This window comes from Apium graveolens, chromosome 6 (assembly GCF_009905375.1).
Source record: "Apium graveolens cultivar Ventura chromosome 6, ASM990537v1, whole genome shotgun sequence".
NCBI classification, from domain to species: Eukaryota; Viridiplantae; Streptophyta; class Magnoliopsida; order Apiales; family Apiaceae; genus Apium; species Apium graveolens.
In genome coordinates this window covers 32,420,928-32,434,561 of record NC_133652.1, presented here as the reverse complement: position 1 = coordinate 32,434,561, position 13,634 = coordinate 32,420,928, and positions in this window count along the sequence as shown.

Genomic DNA, 13,634 nt, shown 5'->3' with positions numbered 1-13,634 from the left:
AAGTTGAATGTGGTATGTTTTAAATGCAACCAGAAAGGGCACTATTCAAGGGAGTGCCGAAATCAGCCAGCAAATAAGGATCAGCCTATCCGGAATCCAGCGGTGAAGGTTCCAGTCATTGGATTTACATGCTTTAAATGTGGGAAGCCAGGACATATGGCCAGGGATTGCAAGACACCAGCCCCAGTTAGTAATGCATTGAGAATTATGGGATCTACCCCAACAGTGAATGAGACTCCAAGGGCTAGGATTTTTGACATGTCGGTGAAGGATGCGATCCAGGATACGTACGCTTAATGTGAACTCTTTATGTGCCAAAGTATTAATAGATTCGGGAGCAACTCGATCATTTGTTTCACAAGATTTTGTTAGTAAACTAAACTGTCCAGTTGAGTGCTTAAATGAAATAATGACTGTGGAATTAGCAAATCCAGAACGTGTAACTGTTAACCAAGTTTGTGGGAATTGTGATATTGAGATTTCTGGTAGTAAGTTTTGTGTAGATTTGATACCATTTAAGTTAGGAGAATTTGACGTTATATTAGGAATGTATTGGTTATCTAAGCACGATGCCCAGATAGATTGTCGAAATAAGAAAGTAATGGTGAAAACGCCAGACGAAAGAATAGTAACGTTCAAAGGTCAGAAACAAGTAAAGAAGTTCTTAACGATGATTCAAGTCAAGAAGTTACTACGACAAGGATGTGAGCATTTCGTAGCATATGTGATCGACAGAAGTCAGGAGCCAGCAAAACTTGAAGATATTCCAGTAGTGAATGAATTTCCAGACGTATTTCCCGACGAGTTACCAGGACTTCCTCCAGATAGAGAAATTGAATTTGCGATCGACTTAGCACCTGGAACAGAACCATTATCCAAGGCCCCGTACAGAATGGCGCCTGTTGAGATGAAAGAGCTAGCAAAGCAATTGCAGGAATTGTTAGAGAAAGGAGTAATTAGACCCAGCGTATCCCCGTGGGGAGCCCCGGTATTATTTGTCAAGAAGAAAGATGGAAGCATGAGACTGTGCATCGACTATAGGGAGCTCAACAAGCTGACAATCAAGAACAAGTATCCGTTACCCAGAATCGATGATCTGTTTGACCAATTGAAGGGAGCCAAGTACTTCTCCAAAATTGATTTAAGATCGGGATATCATCAACTAAAGATCAAGCCAGAAGATATACCAAAGACAGCTTTCAGAACAAGGTATGGACATTACGAGTTTTTAGTGATGTCTTTTAGATTGACCAACGCCCCAGCAGCGTTTATGGACCTGATGAACAGAATTTTCAAAGAGTATTTGGATAAGTTTGTTATTGTATTTATAGACGATATTTTAATCTATTCCAAGACGGAAGAGGATCATGCGGAACATGTGAGAACAGCTTTGGAGATTTTAAGGAAAAAGAAGTTATATGCTAAATTGTTGAAGTGTGAGTTTTGGCTACAAGAAGTTCAGTTCTTAGGACACATAGTCAGTAACGAAGGGATCAAAGTGGACCCGGCAAAGATCGAGGCAATTACGAATTGGGAAAGACCGAGAACACCCACTGAGGTAAGAAGTTTCTTGGGATTGGCAGGATATTATCGACGATTCGTTCAGAATTTCTCAAGAATTGCAACACCATTGACAAAGCTTACACGAAAGAATGAAAAGTTTATATGGAATGACAAGTTCGAAGAAAGTTTTTAGGAATTGAAGCGGAGATTAATCACGGCACCTGTTTGGTCACTTCCAGACGATCAAGGGAATTTCATAATTTATAGCGATGCTTCTCATAAAGGATTAGGATGTGTTCTTATGCAGCATGACAAGGTGATTGCTTATGCGTCAAGGCAATTGAAACCACACGAACAAAAGTATCCTACTCATGACTTGGAGATAGTAGCTATAGTTTTTGCTTTGAAGATTTGGAGACAGTATTTGTATGGAGAAAAGTGCGAGATTTTTACGGATCACAAAAGCTTAAAGTACATATTCACACAAAAGGAACTTAATATGAGGCAAAGGAGATGGTTAGAGTTGATCAAAGACTATGATTGCTCGATTAATTATCATCCCGATAAGGCGAACGTGGTGGCAGACACGTTAAGTCGGAAAGAAAAGTTAAATGAGTTATCAGTACCTGAAGATATATATAAGGAATTTCAGAAATTGGAATTGGAAATTAAAGTTTGCAAACCTGAGGAAGCAAAAATGTACAGTATGACATTCCAGCCGGAGTTGTTGGAGAAAATAAAGAAATGTCAGGAAAATGTAATGGATCAAGATATAAATTGTTTGGCAGGTGAAGAATTATGCACGCAGAAGGATGATCAAGGCATTTTGAGATTTTCATCTAGAATTTGGATTCCACCGGTGACGGAGTTAAAGAATGAAATTTTATAAGAAGCACATAGTTCAAGATATTCCATCCATCCAGGGAGTACCAAAATGTACAGAGATTTAAAGAAGAATTATTGGTGGCCAGATATGAAGAGGGAAATTGCGGAATGGGTTAGCAAATGTTATACCTGTCAGAGAGTTAAAGCAGAACATCAAAGACCAAGCGGATTGCTACAGCCATTGGAGATTCCAGAGTGGAAATGGGAACATATTACCATGGATTTCATAGTCGGATTACCAAGGACAAGGGCTAATCATGATGCCATTTGGGTTATAGTGGATAGACTTACCAAGTCAGCTCATTTTCTGCCTATAAATGAAAGATTTTCGCTCGACAAGTTAGTCCATATGTACTTGAAAGAAATTGTAGTTCATCATGGAGATCCAGTGTCTATCATATCTGATCGAGATCCAAGGTTTAATTCAAGATTCTGGAAGAGTTTTCAAGAATGTTTGGGAACAAGACTGAATATGAGTACAGCTTATCACCCCCAAACGGATGGCCAAAGTGAAAGAACGATCCAGACAATCGAGGATATGTTACGTGTTTGTGCGATTGATTTCAAAGGAAGTTGGGACGAACATTTACCTCTGGTAGAGTTTGCTTACAATAACAGTTATCATGCCAGCATTGGAATGCCACCTTATGAAGCCCTTTATGGACGCAAATGTAAATCTCCAGTATATTGGGACGAAGTAGGAGAACGCAAAATACTCGGACCCGAATTGGTGCAGCAGACAAAGGAAGTTGTTGAAATTATCCAGAAAAGATTAATAGCCGCACAAGATCGTCAAAGGAAATATGCAGACCAGTCAAGAGAAGACATGGAATTTGAAGAAGGAAGCTTGGTATTATTGAAAGTATCACCGTGGAAAGGACTAACGAGGTTTGGAAAGAAAGGGAAGCTAAGCCCAAGATATGTCGGACCTTTTGAGATTCTAAAGCGCGTTGGGAAAGTAGCTTATGAATTGGCGTTACCTCCGCACATGGAGCACATTCACAATGTTTTTCATATATCGATGCTCAAGAAATATAATCCAGACTCCAGACATGTAATAGAATATGAGCCAATAGAACTTCAAACAGATTTATCATATGTAGAGAGTCCAATAGAGATTCTAGAGGAAAGGGAGAAAGTATTAAGAAATAAAGTGATAAAGTTAGTAAGAATATTGTGGAGAAACCCAAAGGTTGAAGAGTCAACCTGGGAGTCAGAAAGTGATATGAGAGAAAAATACCCTCATTTGTTTTCTTAGAGATTCTGATGACAAAATCCTTTTAAGGGGGGAAGGATGTAATATCCGGGATATATCGTGTAATTATTTTTGCTATTATATAATTATTATATGTGTTCAGTATCTATTCTATGAGCTAATTGTTAAGTGTTATCTGTACTTGAATATTCAAAAATAATATTAATTGAGTATTTTAATTTTTATATGTCCAAAATAAAATATAGATAATTGTCATATCTTTCTAATTATTTTTATGTTGGTTTATGGATTTATAAGAATCATATGAAATTTCTAAAATCTTTTTCCGGATAATTAAAATCTATTTTATAAGAACGGGAACCAATCGACGTCAACTGTTGTTACGTTTTTGGAACCCGAAACTCTTTCGAGAACTCTTTCCTAACCTAATTGTAATATTCCGAGCATATTCCATGTTTCGACTTTTTCGATCCGGCTTACGGTTTGTCCTACGCGGGTCCCGGCGCAACATTTTCGATACAATATTCGTTTCGGTAAATCAATAAAACCCGTATTTTCGATAAACGGGAGCTTTTTATTAAACTATCCCAATTATCACTTCGTAATACGTGTAACCAGGCGCTGAGACCAAGACCGCAGTACAAATTATACTGATTTGGATAATTATCCCGAAAACCGATACCGTTTGGATCAGTTTTTACAAATAAACGTACCGTTTTATATCGGGAATGATCCAACGGGATACTAATTTTCCGTAATTATAAATAGCCTTTTACCGTATTTTATTTCGTATCAAAATCATTTGCAGATAGTTAATTATATAATTTTCAGAGAAAAGCCCTAATTTCTTAAAACTGTTCTAAGAATCAAACAGCAAAACGAAGGCGTTACCGATCTCTGTTTTCAAAGCTTGAGTAACCAAAACGAAGGATTTGAGGTGTTCTATCAGATTCTGAGCTTTGTTTCACTGCAGAAACCAAGGTTATTTTTCTAAAAATTTATTTATTTCCGAATTTATTTTATTAAAAATATGAATTTTTGTTCGGATGATTGTTTGTATGATTTGATGATTGCATGTTGTAGAGCTTGTTTTCCTGATGATTTTCATATGTCATACGTCTGATTTGGAGTTCAATAACATGTTCAAATTTGAGTTTGATTTTCGAATTTCAAAATTAGGGTTTATAACCCGTATGAATGTTGTTAATTGAAATTTGGGGGTTTCTTATTCTGTGATAGATTGATGTTGTGTTATAGTGGGTTATGTTCTCTGTGAAATTTGCAATCTAGTCGTATAAGTTTCATGAACCAACGAGGTCTGTAGAGAAGGGAGTTGTGTTTTGAAGTTTTCCGATGTTCGCCGGAAACTGGAAAACTTCACGGCCAAATTTCGGTCAACTCAGGGATTGTTAGGTTGTTTTGATTGCATGATTGTATTCCTGGTAATTTGTAGATGTGATCTGGAGCTTGTGGTAAGGTGAGGAGGTCAGAATCGTGTTCTCCGGCGAACCCGACTGTTTTCCGGCGACGGTGTAAAATTGCAGTTTGGTCCCTGGACTTTTGGGGACGATACAGTTAGGTCCCTGAAATATCCAGACTTTGCAAATTTAGGATTCCTGTTTATAAAATGTTTAAAAATCATATTTCCTATTTATTTTTATTATAAAAAATCGTTTTTAATTCTGAAAATTCTAAAAATTATTATTTTAATTTCGAAAATTATTTTTAATTCACAAATAAATCTAAATTAATTAATTAATTAATTTAAGTTAATTTATAATTGATTAATTAGTCAATTAATTGATTAATTGATTTAATTAATTATTAATTGATTTTAATTAGTTATTTAATTAGATTTAATTATTTAAAAATGATTTAAAAATTCTGAAAAATAGTTTCAAGCTTTAAAATATTATTCTAAATTATTTCCAAGGCTCGATAATTATTCCAAAATTATTTCGGAGCCAGAATGGGCCAACCGAACCCTGTTTATTAACCCGAAATTGATCCAACGACCCGTTTTAATTCCGAAAAATGTTTTAAAAATCATTTTAAATACCAGAAAGCCTATTTATGACCCGAGACTTCTTTATAAATAATATATCATTGATTACGTGATGTATTATGTGCTACATGTGACTTGTTAATTGACTATCGGTCTATATATTCGGTGTTTACTTGATTATTGCATAACTTTCAATCCGTTAATCGGATTTGGGTAAAACGAAGGGTAGATAGAAGTATGTGTTGAATCGAATTCCATGAGTAAATTATTGATAGATACTTATGATATGTGAGCAGAAGAGGCAAGAAGTAGGAAAGGGAAACAGGTAGTTGAGGAGTAAAACGGTTGTGATTTAAAGCGAGTGCAGTGTAGTAAGCTAATACCAGGCAAGTGTTCTGAACTTTCTCGAGATATTATAGTACTTGATAATCCTGTGATATTGCAAATGCTTTGAAGCACATAAACCTAAATCCTGATTTTAGTTATTGTCCTTGAGCCATGAATCATATTCTTTCTAATCCATTGATTATTGTATACCCAAACAGGAACCACAAATCTATGATACTACTCTACAAATACATACAAACTAAATACCAAACACTGAAATGAACTATTATATACTCAACCCATGGTATCTTATACTTTGAAAGATCGAATCCTTGAAACCTTGAAACGTTGATTCCTTTGTTATCCAATTCTTTCATTACCCAGCATCCAAGCTTTTAAATTGCCTTATTGATCCTTACAAGGATTGAAACCCTTTCATTGTTAAACATTTATTGTTGTTAATGATTTCGGTTATTGTGTACTATTGCATATTCTGTTATTATGTTAGAATTGGATTGTTTTTATAAAATTGTGGACCAGATTCGTGGTCAGACCATATAATGGTTAAGTTAGGCCAATGTGTGCCTTGGATCCAGTAGTTAGAGCAATGTTGTGTGCCTTGCTCGGGGTTAGTGTGTGACTGATCAGCAGCCTAACCTTGGTTTTTAAAGTAAAAGTATAATATCCAATTCTAAATCATAATCCATTGTTCACTTGATATCATAAACATATTCACCTGATGATCATTATTCTCAGTTTTGTCATTGTGACTTGCTGAGCTAGTTAGCTCATTCGTGCGATGTTGTTTATATTCTTTCCAGTTAAAAATGAACCAGTTGGTAAAGAGGATCCCCAGTCCAGCGCGGGAGCTAGGGGTTCAGGTTGAGAAAGCTGAGCTAGTAGGCTTCTTTTGGAATAATTTAAGTTTGTAAAAGTTTGTAACAATGTTAATACTCAGTTTGAGTTTAAAATAGTTGGGATTTGAACGGTTTGTAATATATTAGTGTGTTTGGCTTGTGTGCATACTTTAACCTGTTGCGGTCCGTGGTGATTGGTAAGTAGGGTCATTGCATATATTATTATTATCTTTATTATTATTATAAGCAGGTTATAATTAAGGTGTGTGTGTGGACCCCAAACTTCTGACCCGGGTTTGGAGGGCGCCACAATACTTTTTAGACCTTTAGGTTTTAACTTAACTAAGTTACCATAATAGGATTGTGAACTTAGAGGCATAGAGTTTGGTGAGATTTATTGGATAAATAAGAATAAATGTTATTCCACTAAACTATCCAAGAGTAATATAGTTGATATAATTGACAAATGTTGTCTACCTTATTGAATCATGTTTTAGGAGTAAAGCCAAAGCTGAACTAAAACGTTGTGAAAATTTGGATCTTGGCTCGCTAGAAAGTATATAGAAGATACTCTTTCTGAATTAATAGTTAGGGCTATTAATTTGATAAAATAGTGGGAGATATATATTTTGAATATATATGAATAATCACTTGAATATAATTTAATAATCCTATGTAAACTAATTTATCTTATGCATTTTAAATATTGTAGATATCAAATGGCAATCAATTCAAACAACTTCTCTATGCGATCAGTCCTTGAGAAGGACAAGCTGACAGGAACAAACTTCCTTGACTGGCAGAGGAACTTGAGGATTGTCCTCAAACAAGAGCGCAAGATCTATGTCAAAGATATCCCTCGCCCTGCACCTCTCACTGAAGGAGCATCCCGTGCTCAACATAATGTTTATCAGAAACATATCGATGATGACACGGATGTTCAATGTCTCATGTTAGCAACCATGAGTGCTGAACTTCAGAAACAACATGAGAATATGGATTCTTATAATATGATTGAGCACCTTAAACATATGTTTGAAGGACAGGCTCGTCAGGAGAGGTTTGATACTTTCAAATCGTTGCATGCAGGTAAGCAGGGAGAACGTGATCTGGTTGGACCACATGTTCTAAGGATGATTGGGTATATTGAGTACCTTGCTAAGTTGGGTGCCCCAATTACTGTGGAGCACTAGATTGACCTAATTTTGCAATCTTTAAACAATAGTTATTCTCAATTTGTGATGAATTACAATATGAATGAGATAGATAAGAACCCCACCGAACTGTTGGCTATGTTGAAAACTGCTGAGACCAACGTTCAAAAGACATACCTGCTCCCATGTTGATGGTGAATAAGGGGAAGGCCAAAAGAAAAGGTAAATGGAAAGGCAAGAGGAAGATGGGATCTAAATCGAATGCCAATCCGAAACCTGATCCGACCAAGGCTTTGAAGCCTAAAGGTGGTGTTCCAAAGGTTGGTGATTGTCACTATTTAAAGAAACCAGGTCATTGGAAGAGGAACTGTCATGATTATTTGGAGGATCTGAAGAAGAAGAAGAAGAAGAAGAAGGCTGTTGTTACTGCTTCTGATTCAGATGTTTATGTTATTGAAGTCAATTTGTCTACTTCTACATCTTGGGTATTAGATACTGGATGTGGTTCTCACATTTGTATAAATGTGCAGGAACTACAGGGAAGTAGGAAATTGGCGAAGGGAGAAGTCGACCTACGAGTTGGCAATGGAGCAAAGGTTGCTGCTTTAGCTGTTGGGACTTATCGTTTATCGTTGCCCACTGGGCTTGTTTTAGAACTAGATAAATGTTTTTACGTGCCTGCGATTTGCAGAAACATTATTTCGGTTTCTTGTTTGGACAAGAAAGGTTTTTCATTTTTGATTCAGAACAATAGTTGTTCCTTTTCATTCAATAATGTTACCTACGGGATTGCACGTTTTTTAATGGTTTATATGTTCCTGATATAGATACTCCTGTCTATAACATAAATAATGATAATAAACGTATTAAGATGAAAGACTCAAATCAAACATGCCTTTGGCATTGTCGTAAAAATCATAATAAATTCATACAAGATCATAAAATTCTGAAATTTTTGTCACAGATCTATATGCATACAACCTAAGCTCTGATACCATTGTAGGATATTAAACATCACGGAAGTATGGTAAAACAATTTTCTTGATATAAAATCCAAATAAAGGCATACAAATCATGATTAAATCATAAGGGATCGTTTTCTCAACCTTTAAAAGCGATCCAAGAATGACGAGCGGTGATCCCTAGCAGTTGCTCCTCAAGTGTGAAGCACTCCACCAGTATCCACCAAGAGATCAATGTGATGGAGGAGGAAGGGGTGGGAGAATTAGGGTTTTCTTAACTTTTTAGGTTAAAGCAAAAATAGGGTTTATAATAGTATATTTATAGGCAAAATTTTCAGCTGAAAATTTTCCCATAAAATAATAATATTATTAAGCCTTTATTCTTATTAACCAATTAACTAATAATTAAAATACCTTTTAATTATTAATCCTTTTTCTAAACACTTTAGAAATAATTCTCTCACTTGATTTAATTTCCAAAAATTAAATTCTTAATTAATAATATTAAGAACTTTTTCTTAATTAATTTATAATCAATTAAATCTCATTTAATCAATTATTAAATTTTCCAATTAATTATTTATTACATAAATAAATAATTATCAGCCATTATTAATTAATTCCTCCACCATTAAATCATTCTCTTTTATGGTGTGACCCTGTAGGTTCAATATTAAGCCGGTAGTAGAAATAAATAATAATAAAACTATTTTATCATTATTTATAAAAATTCTCTAATTCATTAAATATGATTAATTAATTAATCATATTTATTCTACATCGTAAGGGATACTTCTCAGCATATCGCGACTATCCGGATAATATGAATTCACTGCTTAGAATATCAAGAACCCATTTAGTGAATATTTACCGTACAATGAATTCCTTCTACCCTGCAATGTCATGATTAAATATAAGGCATGGAACTTGTGTCAAGCCTATCTTATTTAATCATTTGCTTTCCCATTCACTATGCTTAGTTCTATTTAATGTAAATTAGAAACTCCTTTATAATTTTATTCACTCTGGCCAGAGATTCCTGAACTAGCATAAGTGGATCAGGATTGAACATTCTCTTCCTTCACTGGAAGGGTAGATTCTTTATTGATCATACACTATCTTCGTGTACAAATTCCTATACCCAGTGGAGCCCTTATAATTGTCCCTGGAGACTAAGAACTAAACCAAAGCATAGTTCAGTGTACACAAGATGACTATGATGACCTCAAGTCTAAGGATACTTGTACAAATATCTCTATGTGAACATCTGCTGACACCTGAGTGAACTCCATCAGTTGTTCAGCTGTGTGAGTCATGTTCAGTGAACTTATTCTATAATAAGCACCTACATACTAGCTATAGTGTCACCACACAAATGTCTATGAGAACAGACATCCTTCATAATGAAGCAAACATAGTATGTACCGATTTTTGTGGATTACTAATTACCAGTTAGTAATCCTACGACCAGGAAATATTTAAGTTCAGAGTTATCATCTTTTAGGTCTCATTATTATGATCTCATCATAATCCATAAAAAGCTTTACTCTAAACTATGGTATATCTTATTTAAACACTTAAATAGATAAAGCCCACAATAAAACCAAAACCATTCTTTTATTAATATCAATGAAATCAAAACAGATTACATAAAAGTTATTCCTAAATCATCATATATAATTGGACTTAGGATACATCTCTTTCAGGTATCATATCAAAACTTACTCCTCATTAAAACGCCTCAATGGAATGGAGTTTTTGAGAGGAGAAAACGTACCTTGTTGGACATGGTGTGATCGATGATGAGTCTAGCAGATTTTTCAATAAGTTTCTGGGGTTATGCTCTAGAAATAGTTGTATATACACTAAACTGAGTTCCAACTAAATCGGTTCAAAAGACTCCATATGATATATGGACTGAGAAACGTCACAGCATGTCTCTTATGAAAGTATGGGGATGTGAAGCATTTATGAAACGCTTGGTGTCTGACAAGCTGGGACCAAAATCGGATAAATGTTATTTTGTGGGATATCCTGAGGAAACTAAAGGGTATAGTTTCTATAATCCTACCGAGAACAAAGTGTTTGTTGCTCGAACCGCTGTATTTCTTGAAAGATAGTTACTTTCAAAGAAAATTAGTGGGAGGACTATAGATCTCAATGAAGATCGAGTTGTACAAAATAATATTGAACCAGAGTTGGAAAAATGGGCAGGAAGTACATCAAGATGTTCCTGCTCCGGAAACACAGGTTGTTCGTAGATCTAGTAGGGCTCGTCATGAGCCAGAGAGATATTATGGATTTCTCTTGACTCAAAATGATAATGTAATGCTCATAGATAATGATGAGCCTCTTACCTACCAAGATGCTATGAACAGTCCAGACTCCGAGAGACGGCTAGAGGCCATGAAATCCGAAATAGAATCCATGTATCAAAATAAAGTGACTTTAAGAAAGTGGCTTTGTTAAAGGGTCTGCTATGCTGTTATGTGTGTCAACTCTCTCGATGTTGACATCTCCTCTTTCAACAATCTCCCTAATCAGATGAAAGCACCGCAGGACATGTTTGAAATTTTTATGAGACCTAGGTTCCTTGGCTTGTGTTATTGTTGCGTTGTTATCACAATACAACACAATAGGCTCTTCAACGCTAGGAACAACTCCCAACTCAGAAACAAATTTCCTCATCCAAACAGCTTCTTTTGCAGCCTCACTTGCAGCTATATATTCTGCTTCCGCTGTGGAGTCAGCCGTTGTAGACAGTTTGGAACTCTTCCAACTAATCGCACCACCATTCAGAGTAAACACGTACCCCGACATGGATTTGCTATCATCACTTTCTGATTGAAAACTAGAGTCAGTATAACCCTCTATTTTTAACTCAGATTCACCACCAAAAACAAGAAAAATGTCCTTAGTCCTTCGCAAGTACTTAATGATGTTCTTTACTGCTTTCCAGTGGCCTTCACCTGGATTGGACTGATATCTGCTTGTCAAACTAATTGAATAAGCAACATCAGGCCTAGTACACAACATCGTGTACATGATAGATCCTATTGCTGGAGCATAAGGAATCTTACTCATACGCTCTCTTTCCTCAGGTGTCTTAGGAGACATCTTTCCGGAAAGGGACACTCCATGGCTCATCGGTATGAGACCTCTTTTGGAGTTTTCTATGCTAAACCTTTTAAGCACTTTCTGGATGTATGTACCCTGGGTAAGACCTATCATTCTTCTAGATCTATCTCTATAGATCTTCATACCGAGAATGTAGGATGCTTCTCCCAAGTCCTTCATGGTGAAGTTCTTCGATAGCCATACTTTGACTGATTACAGCATCGGTGATTGCAGCATCGGTATATCATTTCCTATTAGAAGTATGTCATCCACATACAATACAAGAAATGTTACCGCGCTCCCACTAACCTTCTTGTAGACACATGGTTCATCTATGTTTTTGATAAAACCAAACTCTTTGATTGTCTCATCAAAATGGATGTTCCATCTACAAAAAGCTTGTCTTAAACCATATATGGTTCGCAGCAGCTTACACACTAGGTTTTCATTTCCCTTGGAAAGAAAACCCTCTGGCTGTGTCGTATACACTTCCTCTTCAGGTTCCCCATTGAGGAAGAACGTTTTCACGTCCATTTTCCAGATCTCATAGTCGTAGTAAGCAGCAATCACACGCAAAATCCGAATTAATTTTAACAGGGCTACAGGAGAAAAAGTTTCATCAAAGTCAATCCCTTGCCTTTATTTGAATCCTTTTGCCACGAGCCTGGCCTTATAGGTCTCCACCTGGCCATCTGCTCCAATCTTTCTTTTGTATACCCACTTGCACCCAATAGGCTTAACACCTTCAGGCGCCTCAACCAGAGTCCATACTTGGTTGGTATACATAGATTCCATTTCGGATTTTATGGCACTATGCCATTTCTCTGAGTCAACACTACTCATAGCCTCATTATAGGTCACAGGGTCGTCATCATCAATGATTGACAACTCATTTTCATTCTCAATGACAAGGCCATAATACCTCTCAGGTTGGCGAGACACTCTCCCTGACCTACGAATGGGCTGTTCCACAGAAGGTTGTTCAGTCTGAACAGGTGTTTCCACTTGATCCGTAGTAGTTTATGCTTCTAGAACTTCATCAAGTTCAATTTTGCTCCCACTATTTCCTTCAAGGATAAACTGCTTTTCCAAGAAGGTAGCATGTCTGGAGATGAACACCCGATGATCGGTGTAAAAGTAATACCCTAAAGTCTCTTTAGGATATCCCACAAAATTACATTTTACGGATCGAGATTCCAGCTTATCTGGGTCAACTTTCTTGACATAAGCTGGACATCCCCAAATCTTAACGTGTTTAAGACTCGGTTTCCTTTCTTTCCATATCTCATATGGAGTTTGAGGAACAGATTTGGAAGGCACCTTATTCAGTAAATATGTTGAGGTTTCCAATGCATAACCCCATAGGAATACTGGAAGATTCGCATAGCTCATCATGGACCGAACCATGTCTAACAAAGTTCGATTTCTCCTTTCAGATACCCCATTCAACTGTGGAGTATATGGAGGAGTCCACTGGGATACTATACCATTTTCTTTGAGATAATCTAGAAACTCTCCATTCAAGTATTCACCACCTCGATCTGATCGAAGAGTTATAATACTATGTTTGGTTTGTTTCTCCACTTCATGCTTATATTCTTTGAACTT